At 58.9% G+C, this 21,560-nt stretch overlaps 1 long non-coding RNA gene across 2 annotated transcripts; it reads left to right on the plus strand.

Moving 5' to 3' along the window:
* The first annotated feature begins 1,060 nt into the window (after positions 1-1,060).
* LOC149120612 (uncharacterized) lies at positions 1,061-19,886 on the plus strand. 2 transcript variants are annotated; one of them, XR_016226288.1, is made up of 2 exons: positions 1,061-1,530; positions 19,336-19,886. It is a non-coding gene; the product is annotated as an uncharacterized LOC149120612 (long non-coding RNA). The 2 variants fall into 2 exon arrangements; XR_016226289.1 differs by lacking the exon at positions 19,336-19,886 and adding an exon at positions 5,275-5,633 and having other exon boundaries at positions 1,391-1,530.
* The last annotated feature ends 1,674 nt before the right edge of the window (positions 19,887-21,560 follow it).

Consider the following 21,560-nt stretch of genomic DNA (forward strand, 5'->3'; position numbering starts at 1 on the left):
GCACGCAATTGGGGCCAGAGTGCCCCTCCGCTCCCCATCTCTAGGAATAGGGAATTGCACCCATCTCCACAGCCTCTCCCCTCCAGTCACAGGCAGCCATGAAGCTTACGGGGCAGCCTTGCAGATGCAGGAGGGGCGGCGTGTGGCACCCGGGAGCTTGGGAAATGCTCTGCCAAGTTGCTTTCCATGTCTGCACTGGCCAGAGGACTGTCGGGCTGGCGTCGCGGCACCCAGGAGGCCGCCTCCTGAGTAGTGGAGGTCGTGGAAAGTGACAAAGCCCCGGATCTCCTTCCCCAGGAAGAAGCAGACACGGGGACTGCAAACTGGTCATTGACTCTCCTTGTTGTCAACGTGTGGCTGAGGTCCAGAGGCATCATCAGCATCCCCTGGTAGCCCAGTGGAGATGCAAATCCTTGGGGACTCCCTCCAGTGCTACTGAGAAACTCCAGGGCAGGGCCCAGCAGTTGGGGCACCTGCGGGTGATGCTGGGGCCTGCACAGGTTGGGAGCCCTGGTTTCGGGGGCAGCTGCGTCAGTGAAGAGAGGAGAGCAGCACACTTGTTTGTCCCTGAGCCTGTGACAGCTGGGAGCCAATCCAAGGGAAATGTCACCTCCATCTCTCATTCCCATTCGAAGCCGGCACTGCTGAGCGAGATGGGATCTTTCCTTTGGATCATTTGGACCCAGTAAAAATGCCACTCTTCCTCTCGTGTTAAAGATCTAGCTTTTGTAAACACTTGTTATTCATACTGAGAGGTTTATTATGTGCCAGGCACATTATTATTATTGTTGATCCACTCTGTTCCCTGGGGAGAGGAAACGAAAGCTTAGAGCAGTTTAGAAATAGCCTAAGGTCACACAGCTCGTAAGTGGCAAGACTGCAACTTGAACCCAGTTTGTGTGCCAGAGGCTGGGCCGTTAACTAACAGCCACACTGCCCGAGACACTTACATAATGTGGGAGCCTTTCAAACGACCGGGTTTGTTCTGGAATCTTCGGCACCCTGCCTTGAGGGCGTGCCTGCACAAGAATCTTTCCCTGCGTGGCCTCCGGCTTCAGGCGTGCACATGTGTGGTTCTGGCCTCGTCTGCCATCCCCAATGAGCTCGTGACTCCACCCAATAATTCAACACTAAGAAATTTTTTCTAGAACATTCCGACTCCAAGCTTCCCGCCGTAGGCACCTTAGTTATAGATCACGTTGTCCGTGACACTTGGTGTCTCAAGTGACAGGTGGGGTCAGGAGGTACTTGGAGGGGCTGGGGAAGGGAGGAGACTTCAGCTTGGCACGGGCTCAGCTTCCTGGGTGCGGCAGAGCAGTGTGCCAGAGGCCGGGGGCCAGGAGTAAGGCGAGGTCGCTCCTGCCCAGTGGAGTCCCCCGAGAGAGTGTCAAAAGATGCCTGCAGCAAGTGGCAGCAGAGGGGACTCAACAGTTTCCTTTTGGGGCTGGAGAGCGGAAGCCAAGTGCAACGTGACGAGGTGTCTGAACGCCCAGAGGAGACCAGCAGGCCCTTCCAGAAGTTCTATTTGCGGTAAGAAACCTTGGCATGGGGCAGCTGGCTCGGCTGCAAAAATAGAGCGATGTGCCGAGAAGCAGGTCCTTCCTGGAACAGACGGCCCTCGCTGGGGAAGCAAGCTTGGGCTGGCGCTTCAGGAAGATTGCCTGTGCCCTCTGCTTCCCCTGCACCCCTGCACCCCTGCACCAAGGAGGGAGGGGGGCAAATGATAAAACAGTGAAAACAAATGAATCCGGGAGAGGGGTGGCGCTGTGGTGTCCCATATGGGCGCCAGTTCAAGTCCCAGCTGCTCCACTTCCGATCCAGCTCTCTGCTGGTAGCCTAGGGGGAGAGGGGGTGGCAGAAGATGGCCCCGGTGCTTGGGCTCCTGCACCCCTGTGGGAGACTCAGAGGAAGCTCCTGGCTCCTCGCTTGAGACTGGCCAGGCTCCAGCCATTGCTGCCATTTGGGGAGTGAACCAGTGGATGGAGGACCTCTCTGTCTCTCTTCTCTGTGTCTCCCTCTCTCTGTGGCTCTGCCTGTCAAGTAAATAAATAGATAAATCTTTAAAAACAACAACAAGTGACATCAGAGATGAGGTTGAGAGGACACAGGCCACAGCGGGGGTCTCACATCAGTGCCTGGACATGCAGCAGACCTGCCCGCAGGTGCCGGGACGTGGAGGGCCAGCTCAGCCTCTGCTGCCTCCACCTGGGCCAGTGTGCAGCCCAGGGCGGCGTGGCCAGGCAGGAAACAACAGCCTCGACTCCAGCCGTCATCCCAGGGCCCCTGGCATCATCACGCACGAGGGTCCTGGGCTGCAGGCGACACCAGACAGCCTCAGGGGCGAGCGAGGGAGGGGGTGGGAAGGCGGGGGTTGGGGGTGAGCAGGATGTGCAAGCCAAAGGGGCCTGGCAAGGCCCTTGCTGCTCAAGCCACACAGCTCACCCACTGTGTGTCCAAAGCGCCCACTCAGGCCGGCCTCCTGCAGCTTTCCACAGTGGGCTGGGGGTCTGGCCCCTCGCAGTGCAGTGGTGCAGGTCCTCACCCCCCACGCCAGCACCTCCGCCTCATCTTAGTGGCCTGGGACCCTCCTTTAGCCCCCCAGACTGACAGCCCACTAGGGCTAGGACACTGCCGTGAACGAGGGGCCTGAGGCGCGGCATCCCATGAGGCCATCCTGGTTCTGGAGGCTGGGCTGTGAGTTTCGTCGCAGGTGCTGGTGTGGCTACAAAAGCACTTCAGAGCCTGAACATTCCACCACACTTTTTTTTTTTAACCTTTTTTTTTTTTTACTTATTTAAAAGAGTAACAGATAAGGAGAGAGACAGAGAAAGAGAGGGAGAGAGCTATCTTCCATTGGCTGGTTCATTTCCCAGATGGCTGTATAGAGCCTGGAACTCCACCCAGGTCTCCCATGTGGATGGCAGGGGCCCAAGCACTTGGGCCTTCATCCACTGCTTTCCCAGGCTCCTTAGTAGGAATGCTGGATCCGAAGTGGAGCAGCCGGGACTTGAACCAGTGCTCACAGGGGATGACGGTGTATACTGCACCACAGCTGGGGTCCTGCCTACCACACTTTGCTGCCCTGGCATCCTGGCCATGCCCAGGTGGCTGTGAACAGACACAGTGTGCACCCTGGATCGCCAAAAGAACCACAGAAGCACCATGGGGTCTGTGTGTCCACCTCTTCCCCTCTGTGTGGCCAAGAACTGTCGAGGTTCAGCTGTGGCCGTGCACTCGGCCACCACTCAGCCCACAGGGTCATCTACAGGCATCACAGCTTGCGCGGGGTGGCTGTGGTGCTCACACCAGACCCTCTCCTGCACGGAGGGCACGCCTCCTGGGCCTGTGCATCTCGGAGAGACAAGGGCAGGCTTTGTCCCAGGAACTCCCTGAGCTGCTGGTTAAGATCCCATCCAAACAGAAGCAGGCAGGCAAGCAAAACGAGAGCTTCGAGAAGACAGAAGGCAGGATGGGAGTTGAGGGGGGTGGGGAGGAGTCCCTCGGCTGGAGTGGCGGTGCGTGGAGAGATCCGTCTGCTGGCTGGATTCAGGGGGTGCTGGTTTTGCAAACATGCCCAGAAAAGCTTTTGTCCACGTACTGCACCCTGAAGTGGAAATGGGGTGCTTTTTGTGGAAGCACCCCCTTTCTTGGAGCTCAGCTTCTCCAGCCACAACGTTTGGTAAGACCTGCCATTCACAGCACCCTCCTAGCTGCAGGAGGTGGGCACATGACCCAAGCCAGCCAATCAGAGTGGCCCTTCGCCTTGGGAAGGCGTGTGATAGCCAGATCATTCCCTGGACAGGTGGGGGCTGCAGCAAGGAGGCCCTGTTGCCTGTGGGGGCCGCCCTGCTGGAAGAACGGGATCTGGGTCTTGGAGTTGATACTGGGGACAAAAGGGGGACACCCCAATCAGCACGAGGATAGGGACGGCCACCACATAGGGACCCAAGTGTGCTCTGCACGAGAGCCAACGGCCCTTCCAGTTAGGGAGCAGGTGCGTGCTCGCCTGCTTCTGCGTACCTGAGTTTGTCTGGCATTTCTGACCTTGCCTCCCTAGAAGCCTGTGACAGGGACTGCGGGCCCAGGAGACGCCCTGCAGGCGTAGCCAGCGTAGGTGAGAACTGGTGGGAAGTATTCGCAGAGCCTTGAGAAGCACTCCCTGACCCAGCAGCTAAGCTGCTCACAGATCCTTCTCCCCCGTCCCAGGGCGAGCATCACCCGGGCCGATCCTGTCCGCAGACGCCGCCGTAGGAGGGAAGGAGAGGAAAGGAGACCCAGTCCTTACCCAGGAGAGGGCTGCACGGGAGTTGAGCTGGCACAGTGGGCCCCAGAGCAGGTTGCCCTGTGTGACGCCGGCATCCCATAGGGGAGCACCATTTTGAGTCCCGGCTGCTTTGCTTCCAATCCAGCTCCCTGCTAATGCATCTGGGGAGGCAGCGCAAGATGGGCCAAGTGCTTGGGCCCTGCCACCAAAGTGGGAGACCCGGATGGAGTTCCAGGTCCTGGCTTCAGCCTGGTCCAACCCTAACCATCTGGAGAGCAAACCGGAGGATGGAAGCTCGCTCGCTCGCTCTCTCTCTCTATCTCTCTCTGCAGTGGAGGCTGGTTTCTCTGGCAGGTCCCGGCGTATGATCTGGGGTTTCCAGTTGCGATGACCCGCCTCAGCCAGAGCCCTGTGTCCTGCGCCAGGTGGTCTGCCGGGGAGGAGGTGGCCTTCCACCTTGCAGTTCATGGTCTGTCTGTCCCTCCTCCAGGAGGGCATCGCGAACGGCCTGGCCACGCCACCACCGCCCGTGAGCAGCCAGCCCCTGTTCTCCCCCAGGCTCTCTGCTGCTCAGATGTTTTGCTGCTTCAGTCGGCCTTTCCTGTCACTTATTCTGCAATTGGGAATGTTTCCCAGATCCACAATTTCCTTGTCCACAGTGTTCCTCGCCGAGTGTCCCCACAGGAGCACGGGGAGCATGGTGGATAAAACCAGCAGCTGCCGCTTCCTGCCCTCATAAAGGGACTGTGATGCCAGGCGGCTCACACACACCACCCCACACCACACTGCACGCGGTGGAACTCGCCCAAATGACAGCGCGAGCGCCAGGCGGTCCCCCTCCCAGCACAGGTCTGGCTCTAGAAGGAAGACACAGTTTGTAATGGAACAACTTGCAAGTCAAGGCCACCTAAACCACTTCCTTGCTTATGACCTTGGGTGAGGTCTCTGTACCCTGGGACTTGGCTCTTCTCTCTGTAGTGGGGATAACAATGCCATGTTTGTGATTACAGAGCTCTGAACTCAGTGGCTTAAAGCATTTGTGTAGGGCCGGCACGGTGGCGCTGTGCGTGAAGCCACCACCTGCAGTGCCAAAATCCCATACGGGTGCTGGTTCCAGTCCCGGCTGCTCCACTTCCCATCCAGCTCTCTGCTATGGCCTGGGAAGGTGCTTGGGCCCCTGCACCCACGTGGGAGACTTGGAAGAAGCTCCTGGCTTCGGATCAGCGCAGCTCTGGCCATTGTGGGCATCTGAGGAGTGAACCAGTGGATGGAAGACCTCTCTCTCTCTCTCTCTCTCTCTCTCTCTCTCTCTGCCTCTGCCTCTCTGTAACTCTGCTTTTCAAATAAATGGATAAATCTTAAAGAAAAAGCAATGGATATCCATTAAAAAACATTTGTGTAGGGGTGGGCGTTCAGAGCGGAGGTTAAGACGACACCACATCAGAGTGCCTGGGTTCAACTCCTGCCTCCGCTCCTGAGTCCAGCTTCCTGCTGATGCACTCCCTGGGAGGCAGCAGTGAGGACTCGGGCAGTGGGGCCCTGCCACCCACGAGGGAGACCTGGACGGAGTTCTCAATTCCCAGCTTCAGCATGACCCGGCCCCACCTATTGCGGGTGCCTGGGGAAATGAACCAGTGCATGGAAGATCTATGTCTTATCCATCTTTGCCTTTCAAATAAATAAAATAGAAAACCCTCATGCAAAAGATTTCTTTTTTTAAGATTTTTTTTATTTGAGAGGTAGAATTAGACAGACAGAGACAGAGAGAGAGGTCTTCCATCTGTTGATTCACTCCCCAAATGGCCACAAGGACCGGTGCTGAGCCGATCTGAAGCCAGGAGCCAGGAGCTTCTTCTCGGTCTCCCAGGTAGGTGCAGGGCCCAAGGACTTGGGTCATCCTCTACTGCTTTCCCAGGTCATAGCAGAGAGCTAGATCAGAAGAGAAACAGCCAAGACTGGAACTGGTGCCCATATGGGATGCCCATGCTTCAGGCTGGGGCTTTAACCCACTGTGCCACAGCACTGGCCCCACGAAAGACTTTTAAGACTGGCAGTCTAAGGCTACAGGAGCTCTAGACAGTCTTTTGGCACTAGCTTCTATCTCAAAGATTACCTCATGGTCAAACATGGCTGCCAGAGCTCCAGCCAGTATGTTCCAGACCAGGGGTGGGAGACATCCAGCCCATGGGCCATATAAGGCCCATGAAATAATTTGCTCTGGCCCTGCCATGGCAATTAAAATCCAATAAATCTCCAGCAATCTTATTTTTTTCAAGATTTATTTTATTTATTTAAAAGAGTTACAGAGAGAGGCAGAGCCAGAGAGAGAGGTCTTCCATCCTCTGGTTCACTCCCCAAATGACCACAATGGCCAGAGTTGAGCTGATCCAAAGCCAGGAGTCTCTTCTGGGTCCCACACGGATGCAGGGGCCTGAGGACTTGGGCCATCTTCCACTGCTTTCTGAGGCCATTGCAGAGAGCTGGATCAGAAGGGGAGCAGCTGGGACTTGAACAGGCACCCATATGGGATGCCAGCACTGCAAGCCAGGGCTTAAACCCACTGTGCCACAGTGCCAGCCCCCAGCAACCTAATTTTTAAGTTGATAATTGTGTGTGGCCATGAATGATATAAATATCCAAATGGCACTTGACAGAAAGGAGGTTCCCACCCCTGTTCTAGAACATGTGAAACAGGAAGTGCACTCTGACTCATCTTTTCAAAAGAGCTTCCCAGACATCCACGCCATCGCTTCTGCTTACGTTTCATTGGCTAGAATTTATTCCCACGGCCACATCCAGCTGCAAAGGAAGCTGGGAAAGCTGGTTGTGGAGTGTAGCCTCTAAGATGGCTGGGTCAGCGCCTGCCTCCTGGTCTTCACTCCCTTGAGTACTCCTTCCCCTTGGGTCTGGGCTTAGCTTGCTCCTCCCCAGGAGAATACGGCAGAAGCAATGGCCTGTCGCGTGAGAGTCTGAGTCAGGAGGACAAGCTGGCTCTGCTGGGGGTGTCCTCTCTTGCTCTAAGGAAAGCCGGCTACCATGTTGTGAGCTGCGCTACGCAGAGCCCTGCATGGTGAAACAGAGGCTGCACTGTTGGCCCGGTATCCTGAGTCCAACAGCCTCCGGTGTGGGCTTGGAAGACCCTCCCCGGGTCTCCTTGGCCGGCCTGTGGCCCTGCAGGGCAACTCAGTTGCAAGCTCACAAGAGTCCAGGGCAGAGGACCCACCAAGCTGACCCACAGAAACCACAGGGCAGAGCTGCTGTCTGTCCAGCTGCCGAGCTCTGGGCTCACTTGTTATGCAGCGAGTCGCTAACTCCTGCAGCTCCACGCCCTCCCAGGAGGAAGGGGAGGGTGGAGGCCGGGGGGGGGGGGTGGGTGGGCAACAGTCGCTGCGGAGTGCGCCCACCTCGCAGGCCTGCAGTGAGGCAAGCCTGGAATGTGCCCACATGGAACCTGCCGGCCCCTAGGAGTGCCCGAGGCGAGGTGGCTAGCACAGGACCCTGGCCGGCTGCCCGCCACTCTCCGCTCCGCTGGGCCATTTTCCTTGGCTTCCTCTCCTGGTGCAGTTCCCTCCCGCCCCTATCCTGGGGGGAGAGTGAGAGCTCCTGCAGAGCTGCCCCCCCCCCCACGTGGGGCCAGCTGGCGTGCACACAGGATGGCAGGAGCCCAGAGGAGCAAGGGGCCCCTCAAATCCAGTGCCCCCACTCACCCAGGTGAACCCAGACTTGCTCAAGGCCACGCAGCCTCGGGGCAGAGAGGGGACCAGGGACCCCCCCCCTCGAGAGATGGCCCGGCTCTCTGTTCCACCTGGGCCGAGCGCACTGGGTGCGGCATTTATAGAGTTCCCTATTTAAAAAAAAAAAAAAAAACTCTCGTACCAGCTCAACCCAATTTCCTCTCCCCAGAGGCGTGGAAGCGAGGTTTGTGGGACAGGCAAGCTTGTGAGGGAGCGAGGCTCGCACCCCCTTCTGCTTCTCCCGCTCTCCACCCTGGCTCGGCGCGGAGCCCACATCCCTGCCATTGGTCCCCAAGAGCCCGTCCCTCACTGATGGAACCTGGCGAAAAGCTTTGAGAGTTGCCCCCAGGGGTCCCCTGGGAACTTACGCCCCTAACTAAGGCCAGAGCTGGGTCAGGGGTCACCCTTCCCACATGCAGGATTCACATCACCCTGGCCCCCCATGGACTCCTGGATTCCTTCACGAACAACAAAGCCCCAGCTTTTCAGGGTGAGGTGGGACCCAGGCTTCTCAGTGAAAAGTGTGTTCTAGGGAAGGGAAAAAAAGGTTACGTCCTAAGATGTTTTTCCTCCTTGATGTCCTTCGGCAACATTTTACAATTCAGCCCTCATTTTCAGAAGATCAGTTAATTAATTTGAAAGGCAGAGTTGACAGAGAGGGAGCCAAAGACAAAAAGGAACCTTCCATTTGTTGCTCAACTCCCCAAATGTCTGCAGTGGCTGGGGTTGATCCTGCTGAAGCCAGGAACCTGGAAGTCCATCCGGGTCCCCCACGTGGGTGCAGGGGCCAAGCACTTGGACCATCTTCCACTGCTTTCCCAGGCACATTAGCAGGGAGCTGGATGGAAAGAGGAGTAGTGGGACTGGAACTGGCCCCTGCTACAGACTGCCGGCGTCCCAGGCAGCAGCTTACCCCACTGCACCACCATGGCCCCGGCATAGTCCTATACATTTTTTACAAATGGCCTGTAGGGCAGAAAACTGCAAAGCTGGTCAGGGTCCTCACCGTGAGACGCATGAAGCTGCGTGAATTCAGCCCAGCACCGCGTCCCCCTGAGCAGCCACCTTAACAAGACCAGCGTGGGGGTGAGTGTGCAGCCTTGGCTCAAACCCTGGCTGTGGTGCTGACCCCAGCTTCCTGCTTGTTCCCGCCCTGGGAGACAGAGGCGATGGACCGACTGACTGGGTCCCTGTCACTCCCATGGGAGACTTGAATGGAGTTCCCAGCTCCTGATTTCAGCCCCTCGACCCCTACCCAAACCTGTGCCAGCCCTGGCCACTGTGGGCATTTGGGGAGTGAACCAGCCGATGGAGGCTGTCTCTCTCTTCTTTCAAAGATAAAAAGGCATCCAGCACCGTGAGCCGAGGAAATACGGAGACGCTGAACCCTGGGCTCAGGGGTCGCTGCGACCAGTGATGCGCAGAGGAGCCGGCTGCAGCGAGTTCAGCTGCTGCCTGGGATGCCGGCATCCCCGGTCAGCGCTGCTCCAAGTTCTGACTGCTCCACTTCCAGTCCAGCGCCCTGCTGTGTGCCTGGGAAAAGCAGCAGAGGGTGGCCCAAATGCTTGGGCCCTTGCCACCGTGTGGGACACCCAGATGGAGCTCCAGGCTCCTGATTTCAGCCTGGCCCAGTCCCAGATGTTGTGGCCATGTGGGGAGTGAACCCAAGGATGAAAGATTCTCTCTCTCTCTCTCTCTCTCTCGCTCTCTCTCTCTCTCTCTCTCTCCCCCCCTTCTCTCTGTCACTCTGTCTTTCAAATAAAACTTTTAAGAGATGGCGCACAGAGCTGGAACGCCTTGGATCAAGAGGTGAACGGACTGAATGCAAGCAGTGTGTGTGTGTGTGTGCACGTGGCTGGGGCTGCGTGTGCGTAGGGGCCTTGCGCAGGAAAGCAGAGTTCAGGAGGCGGCTGCTCTCCCTCGGGTGCAGAGCAGGAGCTGGGTGTGCGTCACAGTGAGTTGTCCCGGAAGCCCTAGCAAAGTGCTGCAGGGACAGACCACTCTGGTCCATCCCCACGGCCTCCGAATGGGAACCTGGAGGAGAAGCCTGCATTTGACAAAAACTTTTAGCAGAAAAGGCCACTTAAGCTTTACAGCTGGGGCCACTTCAAAGGGAAAGTCCTTCCCCCAGGCCCAGCCTAAGACCCATCATCTCCGGGGCACCCTTGGGACCCCCCTCCCCAGCTTCTCCAAGCTCAGGACAGGATTAAAGCCTGGGCCACGGTGGGGAGGTGTTGCTGAAGCCAGGGCCTTGGGCGGCCAGGGTCAGGGTGACCCCCTTGTCTCCATTTGCCCGGGATGTGCCACTGAGCATTCAAAATCTTGGCTTGATCTGGGGCGAGCCAGAAGGGCCACTGCCCCCTCCCCACCACCAGGAGAGCCGTGGCTAGATTTAGCTCTTTGGGAATGGCCAGGCTGGCCTAGATGGTTTGCGTGTCCCACGTTATACACCAGTAGTTGACCTGCCACAGTGTGCTGATTGGTGCCTGGTGCCATATTTATTTTTTTTTAATTTATTTATTTGAAAGGCAGTTAGAGAAAGAGACAGAGAAAGCTCTTCCATCCGCTAGTTCACCTCCCAAATGCTTACAGGCTGGGCCAGAGCTCCATCCGGGTCTCCCACATGGGTGGCAGGAGCCCCAGCACTTGGGCCATCCTCCGCTGCCTTCCCAGGTTCATTAAATAGGGAGCTGGACTGGAAACGGAGCAGCCAGGATTCAAACCACCGCTCTGTATGGGATGCTGGTATTGCAGGTGGTGGCTTAACCTGCTGTGCCACAGCGCCAGCCCCCATGTGCTAGGCACTTGACGAATGACCTGTTAAGAACACGTAACACACCTGTGAGGTCGGCACCCCTGTCCTCCCCCTCGGAGGCTGAGCATCCAGGAGATGCAGCGTGCCGGCTGCAGCAGATGGGGTGGGCGGCGGCCTCCGTGTGTGCCAGCTCCATGTGCACAGGGCTCACCCAGGAGGGGCCGAGGCCGGAGGCACGCGCTGACGCTCAGGCCAAGGCTGGGACAGGGCCCCGTTCCCCATCTGTGCAACGGACAGAACCTCAGGTGCGTCGCCTCAGGCTTGGACAGGAGACTCCAGCTGCTGCAGGGCGACGTGCAGGGTGAGTGGTCTTCCACATTCATCACACATCTACCCCGGCGTCTTCACAAGCAGTGCCCTGTGCCCTCAGGCCGCACGAGAGGCTCCAGGACTGGCTGAAAGCTCGGCTGCCCGCCAGTGGGAAACTCTGAACTGCATTCTCACTTGGCCCCCGTGCGCAAGGATCACACAGCTGGTCCTGCTGGAGAGAGAGGGTGGCCTTCAGGACACTCGTGGGAATTGTGTACGGGGGCTGGCATGCTGGCGTAGCAGGTGAAGCCGCCGCCCACAATGCAGCGTTCCAAGGCAGAGCCCTGGTTCAAGTCCTGGCTGCTCCACTTCCGATCCAGCTCCCTGCTGGTGCACCTGGGGAGGCAGGGGAGCATGGCCTGAGTGCGTGGGCCCCTGCACCCACAAGGGGGAGCTGGGGGGAATTCCTGGTTCCTGGCTTCAGCCTGGCCCAGCAAGTCTTGCACCACGATACACTGACCTATCCATTCCATCTTCTGACCAACTTTTTGAAGGGCTCTTTACCGAATGTCAAGTGTGTGTCTCCGTGGCAGGTCCCGGGGAGGAAGTTGACACAGTCGGTGTCCTCACGGCCCTTACAGTGTAAGACGGTGGTCATGGGTCGGGCTGTGGCATCCCAAATGACTTGGTTGCCCAAGTCCTAACCCCGGGCACCGTGAAGGCCCGTTACTGAACACAGGGACATGCAGGTGTAATTACGGGATGAGAGCTGGACTTGGGCTGCGCCCTAATCCAAAGGCGAATATCCTTGCATAAGAGAGAGGAGAGGGAGACTGGAGCCGCTCGGGGAAGGCAGAGAAGCGACCCTGGGCGGACGGAGGTGGAGGCAGGAGTGGTGCCGTCCCCGGCTGAGGAGCGCCCAGGACCTGCCAGCAGCCACCGCATGCCGGGAAGGAGGCACGGCAGGACTCCTCCCCCATCCCCGCCAGCACCTGGGTTTCAACCTGGGTCCTGCAGAACCGTGGGAGGACACGTCCCGTTGTTGATGCAGCCCCAGGAGATGACCACAGAGGTGGCAGACAGAGGAGATGCCTGGGGTCCCAGCCTCCCTCTGGAAAACCCGCAGGCCGCAGGGGACTCCGTGCGCTGACCTGGCCAGCAAGGCATTTAAACGGAGCTGGACAGGTGTCACTGCCCGTGGCGGTGGCGGCAATCCGGCGCCTGTGGTCTCAGCCCCGCTCCTTTCACATGTTTGTGTTACCAGACTGGCCCCTGCAGGGAGTGTCCCGCCAGGGCCTGACCCTGACCTGCGCCCCGCCCCGGCGGGGGGTGGGGGGGCGCGGCCTGGTCGCCCAGCCTGGCAGTGCCCGCGTGTTTGCTGTTCCCTGCAAACACCGCAGGAAATTGACCGCTGCCTTTCATCGCCCTGTGAGAGCTCGGCGAGGCCTGGCTCAAGATGCGACCGGCAGGAAGGGTCCCAGACCTGCTGTGTCCTTGCCCGCCGGTGGCAGCCAAGGCTGCGGCGCGGAGTCCTGGGGCGGGGCCGCGGGCTGCGGGGGGCGGGGTCTTGGCCTGCAGGGGCGGGGTCTCGGGCTTCAGGGGCGGGGCCTCGGCGGCAGGCACGGAGCTTGGGCCACGTGGGGGCGGGGTCTCGGGCTGCAGAGGCCGGGGAGCAAGGGAACCGCAGCGGGTCTCAGACTGCTCTGCAGGGCGCTGCGGTTTTGATTCCTCCGGGCTGCGTTCGCATCGATAAATCCGGAGGAATCACTGTGACCAGTAGCTCCTCCGTGTGACACGTGGCCATGGCTTTCCATCCTTGGGAATTCCGCGAGAGGATCTGCTCGTTGGAGGCCTTGTTCCGGAAGCCAGGGGTGCTGCCCTGACCAGCGCGAGCCGGGCCCTTGTTCTCCTCGCGCCCGCACCCCAGAACCCAGCTCGCGCTCGGGGAACTGCTGCTCCGGGGCCGCCTCTGGCCGCTCTGTTTTGCATGAGCAGCGAACTCGGAGTGGTTTTGTATTTTCATTTTTCAAGTTTGTGTATTTGAAAGGCAGAGCAGCAGAGGGGAACAGAGGATCTTCCATCGCTTGGTTCACTCCCCAGATGCCCACCACAGCTGGGGTAGGGTCAGGAGCCAGGAACGCCATCCAGGCCTGGCGCTGGAAGGCAGGGACCCAGTGACCTGAGCCCTCGCCTGCTGCCCCCGGGGGGTGCACCTGCGCAGGAAGCTGGAGCTGATGCAGAGCGGAGACTTGAACCCAGAGCACTCCCATATGGACGCAGCTGTCTAAGGTGCTGCACCACCCCACCCACCAGTTTTGCAAAAGGGTGAAAATAAAAGATAACATTTCATGACACATGAGATTCAAACTCCAGTGTCATGAATACGATTTTCTTAAACCTAGCCACGCCCCGCATCTCCTCCGCGGCTGCTCTGCCATCGCCACAGAAGCCTTGTGACCTGCAAGTGCTGACCATGTCTCCTCTCCAGCCTTTGCAGCAAATCCGCCCGCCCCATTTGGAGATGTCTGTGGTTCCAAACCCAGCCGCGCCTGTTCCACAAGCACCGCCTGCGAGCCTGCTCGAAGCCCCGCCCTCCCGAAGGCAGGGGACTCCCGGAGCGCTTGTAATGATGTGTGCCATACGCCCCACTCGGCACCTGGCACTTCGCACTAGCTCTGAGTGGGAGGCACTGCGGGAGGCACAGTAACCCAGAGCAGGTCCAGATGCCAAGCCCCAGAACCCGTGGCCACGTCCATTTCCATGGCCGGAGAGGCTTTGCAGACACAGCTGAGGGTCTTGAGACAAGAAGCTGCACCTGTGGGCCCAATCACCTTTCGGAGGGTTCTTATACAAGGAGGCAGGCGGCACAAAGGAGAAACAAGGATAGGGTGGGAGGGGAAGGGAAGGGTGGAATAGGGTGGAATGGACAAGGCTTGCGGCCAGCAGCCATGCAAGGGCAGGAGGTCCGGAGGTCCGTGCCACCTGGAAGGACAAGGCATACGAGGGGCTTCAGAATGCGTGGAAAATGGGTGTGATTGAAAAAAATAATCGATGCGTAGATTTCAAGCTCCGAAGGCTTTGGGGTCATGGCTGCGGGTCTAGGAACAGGGGCAGCGTCTCTGTGGCACCGACTGTATACAGGATGTGACGCTGGGTGCCGAGCTCATGTCAGCCGCCCCAGAGCTGCAAGTCAGGGGCGAGGGAGGGTTGGGGGTGGGGGCCCAGCTAAGCTCGCGGCGGCGGGGGGGGGGGGGCTGTTGACAACCTTGGGTTCTGACGTTCGTGTTCTTGGTTTTTCTGCTTTTTCATTGTGAAAATTTTCAGAGTGACATCGACTTGACATTTTGCTGAACATAAGTCCACCCACCCCTCTCTGCTTTCATCAATCCGTCCTATTTTGGGTGCGTTGCTTTTTTACTTCTTGGGATAAAAATTTTCAACACAATTAGAATCACAGGACCAGGCACCTACGTGTGCCCGGCGGCTGCACGGCCGATGTTTCCGATGTTTCCGTTTCCCTCGGTGCCGCCTCCGCCCTCCAGGCTCCCCTGGAGGCTTCCGGGGAAGGTCCCAGACGAGGTCGCCTTTTCCTTGCATATTTTTCATGGTGGCCTCTCGGGTTATGTCCAGGGAACGGGGTCCCCAGGGCTCTTAGTGGCTAATACATCCCCAGAGAGTCAGGTGCACTGACCTCCTGGCCCCCAAGCCCAGCCTTTTCCACCCCCGTGTGCAGACAGGGCCACGGCGTGGGTAAAACGGGGGTCCTGCACTCCCCTCAGCCCAGCCGCTGCACCCCGTGTCCAGGACACCTCCTGAGAAGCTCGGGTGGTTCCCAGGTCTTGTAACCGGGCTGCAGCCAGTACTTTTTTTCTTTTAAATGAGCTTAACAGGGGCCAGCGCTGTGGCGCAGTAGGTTAATCTCCACCTGTGGCGCTGGCATCCCATTTGGGCACCGGTTCTAGTCCCAGCTCCTCCTCTTCCAATCCCGCTCTCTGCTATGGCCTGGGAAAGCAGCAGAAGATGGCCCAAGTCCTTGGGCCCCTGCACCCATGTGGGAGACCCGGAAGAAGCTCCTGGCTCCTGGTTTCGGATCGGTGCAGCTCTGGCTGTGGCGGCCACTTAGGGAGTGAACCAGCAGATGGAAGACCTTTCTCTCTGTCTCTCCTTCTTGCTAAAACTCTACCTCTCAAACAAGCTCATTTAAAAAAAAAAAAATTAACACGGAATTAACCAGTTTTAAAGGACACAGCTGGGTGGCGTCTGTCCCTTCCCGGCAGCACCCTTGCTAGCTCTGCAGCGTATTCGGCCAGGGAAGGCCCCTGCACCCCGAAGCTGCCCCTCCCTGGCCTCCCTGAGCTGCGGTCTGGAGGCCTGCAGGTGGGCCCGCCCAGGTCAGGCTGCCTGCTCGCCGCTTCCCATCTGGGAGGCTTCTCCTGCACCTGTGAGTGCTGCACTCTCCACGGGCCCCCATGCACCTGCTCCTTGGGACGCCCACGGGAGGGGTGCACGCTTGGCCCGCCCTCTGCGCTGCCTTCCAGATGATGCCCCCTTCCCCCGAGGCCATGTGCACAAGGGGCCGGTGCCCGGCGTGAGGCCAGTGCGTGCTGTTGGCGAACGTGGATGCTTGGGTTTTCATTGGTTTTTCCCGACGGTCTGCACAGCTGAGCTCCTCAGGAGCTTGGACCTGGGATAGCGAGGTTCCAGGTGCCTGCGGAGGCGAGCCCGCGGCGAACTGCACAAAGCTTCTGGAAATCACCTGTGGACTAGCTGGGTGATCGAGCAATTACTGGAGGCCCTGGGTGGTCTGTGGCCTCATCACCTCCATGTGGCTCCACTCCCTGCCCCCTGTCTGACTTCTCCTGTTTCCCTCATCCTCGGAGCAGGTGCTCTGAGAAGATGCAGGGACATCCCAAAGGGAATCGAAAGGTACATTTATTTTGGTGCAAATAACTTGTACAGTGATGCGTATGGGCTTCATTTGGGAAATGGCACAGAGAGGTCAAGTGATGGGCCTGCGCGTCACACAGCATGGAGTGGAGAAGCCAGGATAGGACTGAAAAGGCTCCAACTCTGGATCCACGCACTGGGTGTCCACATAGCAGCCCGGAGCGCCTGAGGTGGGACCCGACCCCACCCCTCCCTCTCTCTGGGGCCTGGCTCAGGGCAGGCCTGCCTCCCAGCCCGGTCTGCCCCGCCATTGCTTGCTGCTTCCCAAATTAGTTCCATGTCCAGCCCAGGGCCTGTGGTTTCCACTTGTTTTCTGTAACTGGAGCTCCCCCAGTGTTTGGCACAGTGGAGCATGACGGTGCAGCTCGGGTTCCTGGTTTCCTTGGAGGATCTCGAATGAGTGTGCTGGCAGAGCCGGGCCCAGCCGGGAGCAGCAGGCAGGTCGCCCCTTCCCAGGACTCTGTGGGGAGGGGACCCCTCGCAGGGCGGGCCCTGCAATCCCTGGCTCACAGATGAGAGCGGGACTCGGAGGTTGAGCGATTTGCCCAAGTCACACAGCAAGCAGAGTCAGCACCCACATCTGAGGCTCCAGGTTCCAATCTCTGCCTCCCAGATGGCTCCGGGCCACCAGCAGGATGTGGGCCTCGAGACCAAGAGTGGCGAAAACCCTGGACTTGGCCCTGGAGACCTCCGAGCTCAGCAGTAAGGACCAGATTGAGTGTGTACGGTGGCGGGAGCCGCGCCTGCCCCGTGAGACCATCTGGGTTTTCTAGACAGAGCGTGAGTCCGTCCTTGATGAGTCACAGGCTCGGCCGGCCAGGAGGTCAGCTGCCCAGGGCCAGGAAGACCTGGAGCGGGTGGAGGGCTGTGCCCAGTGGGGCCTCCTTCACCGTACATTGTGCTGGCCAGGGTCGGCACTGGGGCTGGGCCCTCGCCCTCGTTGGGAAGGCGCGTTTTTGAATAAGTGCCCGTGGAGAGCTGGCACGCATGGTTAGCCAGTGATGGCACTGCACAGGCATCTTGGGCGGGGCCCTGAGCTGGGCGCCGGAGAGTTGGCCAGAGAGGGCACCGCCCTGGCCTCCCTCGGCTGAACTAGGGCAGGTGCCGGCCTCCTTCCCCGACGAGGCGCCGGAGAGTCAAGGTTGCAAGCTTTCTGGGCTGTGCATGCTCCACACTGTGCTGCCTGCCATTGTCACACACACACACACACACACACACACACATGCCCTGGCTCCGCATGTTTGCCCTGTGCACCCCTTGCTGCCCCTACTGCCTCTGCCCATTCCCACGTGTCTTAGTTCTGTGGGCTGGCAGGACTCCGTACCAGGCCTCCAGGGCCCCTCCACACAGCCATGATCTTAAGCTCCGGTGCCTCAGCTCCAGGGAGGGGCTGCAGGACCGGCCCCCACAGACCTGGGCTCGAGTCCTGTGCAGCAGGACAGCCAGCTTTGTGAGCTGAGAAAGGCATCGACTCCTTCCAGGCCCAATTTCTTGTGTGTGTGTAAGAGGAACGATGACTTCACACGCACACACACACAAGGCACATGCATAGTGCACTTGTGTGTTACTTTTACATGTACTCGAGCCAGGTGTCCCACGTGGGTGCAGGGAGCCACACCACATCAGCAGGGGGCTGGGTGGGCAGCGGAGCAGCGGGACTTGAACCAGCGCTGGAAGACGGGATGCTGGGGTCCCCCGCAGCAGCTGAGCCCACTGCACCACAGGGCCCTCCCCCGAGTCAACTTGGACTCGTCCCTTCCAGGGGCCTTCTGACACAGTCGTGTACACGCATGTCCTCCTAGGGGTCACTGGCTGCGAGCAGGCTACGGAAGGCACTGCTCTCCCTGCACGCGAGAGAAATGGGGCACTTGGTGCGGAGCTTGCTGTCTGCCGCTCCGAGTCGAGCCTTAGCTCAGCTCATCCTCATGAAGGTCCTGTGAGTTCGGCACTGTTGTCTCCGTGTAACAGGTGTGACCCAGAGAGGTTAAGGAAGCTGCCCATCGTCACACAGCCAGCAAGGACACAGACGTGGACTGCACCACACACACACACACACACACACAGGCTGGGCATGGGGTAGCAGTGACGGCCAGTGTGGGTGGAGCCTGCATTGGGCCTGGACCTGGCTGGAAGCCAAGCACACTGCACTGTGGGAGGTGACCATGGGTCGGGTTCTTTGCACGTGGGAAGTGCTTTGTAAACGCTCCTGTTACCGAGCGGATTCAGCCTGGCCACCGGGTGCTGGGGCATTCGGCCTGGAAGAGACTTGGCAGCTCCTCTGTCGACTTCTATAGGTCGCACGCTCGTTCGCTCATTCACTCGGAACATAGGAGGCAGGTGCCCTCCGTGCGCTGGGGAGACAGCAGGGGTGCATGGGAGGCAAAAACGGCCAACAACTTCACGTCCAGAGAACTGCGACCATGATGAGTGCTACTGAGACTCAGGTTCACGTCCAGAGAACTGCGACCATGATGAGTGCTACTGAGACGCAGGGTGTCCACGTGCTGGCTCCAGAGGCTGTCGCGAGAGGAGCGGCCCCACGTGGTCATCCCCGCCCCTCTGCTCCCCGGCTTCTCTTGGGGCCAGAAATGACCTTGTCTTCGCTCTTGGGTTGTGCCAGGGGCAAATATTCTTCCACCTGCTTTCTGACTCAAACACTTGGCCTTGGCAGCTACCTTGCGCCCACGAGGGGGACAAGCAGAGATGAAAAGCTGACAGATACCCGAGAGTGGGTGAGAGAAGACGGGAGGAAGCTGGGCTCTATACTCCAGGGTGCCGGGTACTCGGCTGTCACCGTCCTGTCCAGGGCGACACCTCCCACCTGCAGAACTCATTCCTGCGAACCTGCTCCTGCCTCGCTCAGCCGCCCAGCTACGGAGCCTCCCGGGCAGGTGCCCAGAGCAGGATCCCAGGGCCTCGTCTCCTTAGGCAGAGAACTCTGCTCTGCCCGCTGCTTCCCAAAGCCCAGGCCTTGGAAAAGCTCTGTCCTGCTTCCGACTCACGTGCGTGAGTGTCGCTCTGCTCTGGCTGGCACCGCCCCTCAGCCACCTGTCATTCTGAGCCCCTCACTCGCCGACTCACACGGACACCGCGCGTTCAGCTTCCAGTTCCCTTCCGTGGGTTCCAACCGTACCATCAAATGCCAGTGTCGCCCGTCACACAGCGGGGCCCTTGTTCCCTTTCCTGCCCCTCCAGCGGTTAACTGGGATGTGCCTTTACAGAGCTGGGGTACAACAACGCCCGGGATAGCACAGGGCTGACTGCACACACTCGATCAAGGCTTCTTGTCACTGTTTTTTTTTTTTCTTTTTTTTTTCTTTTGACAGGCAGAGTGGACAGTGAGAGAGACAGAGAGAAAGGTCTTCCTTTTTGCCGTTGGTTCACCTTCCAATGGCCGCTGCCGCCGGCGCGCTGCGGCCAGCACACCACGCTGATCTGAAGCCAGGAGCCAGGTGCTTCTCCTGGTCTCCCATGGGGTGCAGGGCCCAAGGACTTGGGCCATCCTCCACTGCACTCCCGGGCCACAGCAGAGAGCTGGACTGGAAGAGGGACAACTGGGACAGAATCCGGTGCCCCGACCGGGACTAGAACCCGGGGTGCCGGCGTCGCAAGGCGGAGGATTAACCTGTTGAGCCATGGCACCGGCCCGGCTTCTTGTCACTGTTAACATTCCCAAAAAATCATTGAAAAGAAAAACGCAGATACAGACGTGCAGACAAATGTCATGGTGGACTGTGGGAAGTCCTCATGACTTTCTTCCAGCTGTCTTTACACTTGTATTTGGCTTAATTGTATATAGGTATACACAAAGTATATAATATGTGCATGTACCTCAATATACCGTAAGCAGTCAATGAAGTGAATGAAAACACAGAAAGGAGCCTCGTTCCTAGCTGGACCTTCCTCTGTCCCGTGGAGGCCCCTGGCCCAAGGAGGGTGGCCAAGAGCCTGTTCCCAGCTTCAGGGTCAGATGGCCGGGGGCGGGAACTGTGGTCGGGCCCTGTGCTGGCCACTGGGGAGCCTGACACTGCTGCCTTGCTGGCTGGTTGTGCATTGCAAATGAAGCCTGATGCTTGGCCCGGTGTCTGGCAAGAGGTGAGCCTCTGCACATGGCGTTTTTGTCTCTTCTTCCTCCTTGCCATGATTAGAACATGTTCTGTTGTTCATGCTGTGTACTAGTCGATAAAAGACCTCTCCCGTCCATGGAGGCAAGAACGCCCAACAACTACATTGCGACTTTGATGAGCGCTGCTGAGAGGCGAGGCGTCCACGTGCTGGCTCCAGGGGCTGTCGCGAGAGGAGCGGCCCCACGTGGCCCCAGGTGGCCTTGCTCTGCGCAGCTGGTGGGAGATGCCCCCTCCCTGGCTCCCAACATCACACCCCTGCCCCATTCTTTCCCTTCCCAGCTACCCCGCTCCTCACGCCATGCCTCAGTGTCCCACCAGGCTGATCTTCCTCCAGACCTGACTATTTGAAAATCAGAATTACACAGAGAAGGAGAGGCAGAGAGAGAAAGAGAGAGAGAGAGAGAGAGAGAGAGAGAGGTCTTCCATCCACTGGTTCACTCCCCAATTGGCCCCAATGGCCGGAGCTGCACTGATCTGAAGCCAGGAGCCAGCAGCTTCTTCTAGGTCTCCCACGTGGATGAAGGGGCCCGAGCACTTGGGCCATCTTCTGCTTTCTCAGGCCATAGCAGAGAGCTGGAACAGAAGTGGAGTAGCCGGGGCTTGAACCGGCACCTGTGTGGCATGTTGGCACCGCAGCCGGCAGCTTCACCCGCTGTGCCACAGCACCGGTTCCTTCCTTGCCTTTTGACGTGAGCTATCCTAAGCTCAATTGGAATCAGCCATTCTCCTAGAGTCTCTGTCCCTAATTACAAGGAAATGGTGTTGAGAAGCCAAGACCTGGGTGTGAGACGCGCTCATTGCAGCTGGGGTGTCATTGCCCCGAGGCATTTCAGTGGCAGAGATGGGAAACGTGTTTTTAAAAACGGGACGGGAGGGGCCGGCATTGTGGCATAGTGGGAAAGCCCCCGCCTGAGACCCTGGCATCCTGTGTGGGCGCTGGTTCTTACCCGGCTGCTCCACTTCCGATCCGGCTCCTGCTAATGGCCCGGATAAAGCAGCAGAAGACGGCCCCAGTGTCCGGGCCCCTGCACCACGTGGGGGGCCTGAAAGAGGCTCCAGCCCTGGCTGTTGCAGCCATCTGGGGGGTGAGCCAGCAGGTGGGGGACCTCTCTCTGTCTCTGCCTTTCTCTTTGTAACTGTTCTTATTTTCAAGTCAAACCAATTGGACAGGTAGTGGGGGTCACGTGTGTCTGCTGTGTTTTCAGCTTTGGGGTCTTCCACCTTTCCAACTTCGTGCTGTGAAACCCCCTCCTCAAGGACTTCCCGAGGCCAGCGTGGCCTCTGCTGTCTGCGAAGCTTCGTGGCCAATCTCCCCACTCCAGGCTTTGCCTGCTCTGTGACGCAGGGGACTTCACTTTCTGGACTGGCGGTGGCTGTTCCAGGGCTCACCCCAGCGTCCGCGGGACAGCACCTGTGACAGCTTG

This window comes from Oryctolagus cuniculus, chromosome 19 (assembly GCF_051225735.1).
Source record: "Oryctolagus cuniculus isolate XC-2025 breed Fujian yellow rabbit chromosome 19, ASM5122573v1, whole genome shotgun sequence".
NCBI lineage: Eukaryota > Metazoa > Chordata > Mammalia > Lagomorpha > Leporidae > Oryctolagus > Oryctolagus cuniculus.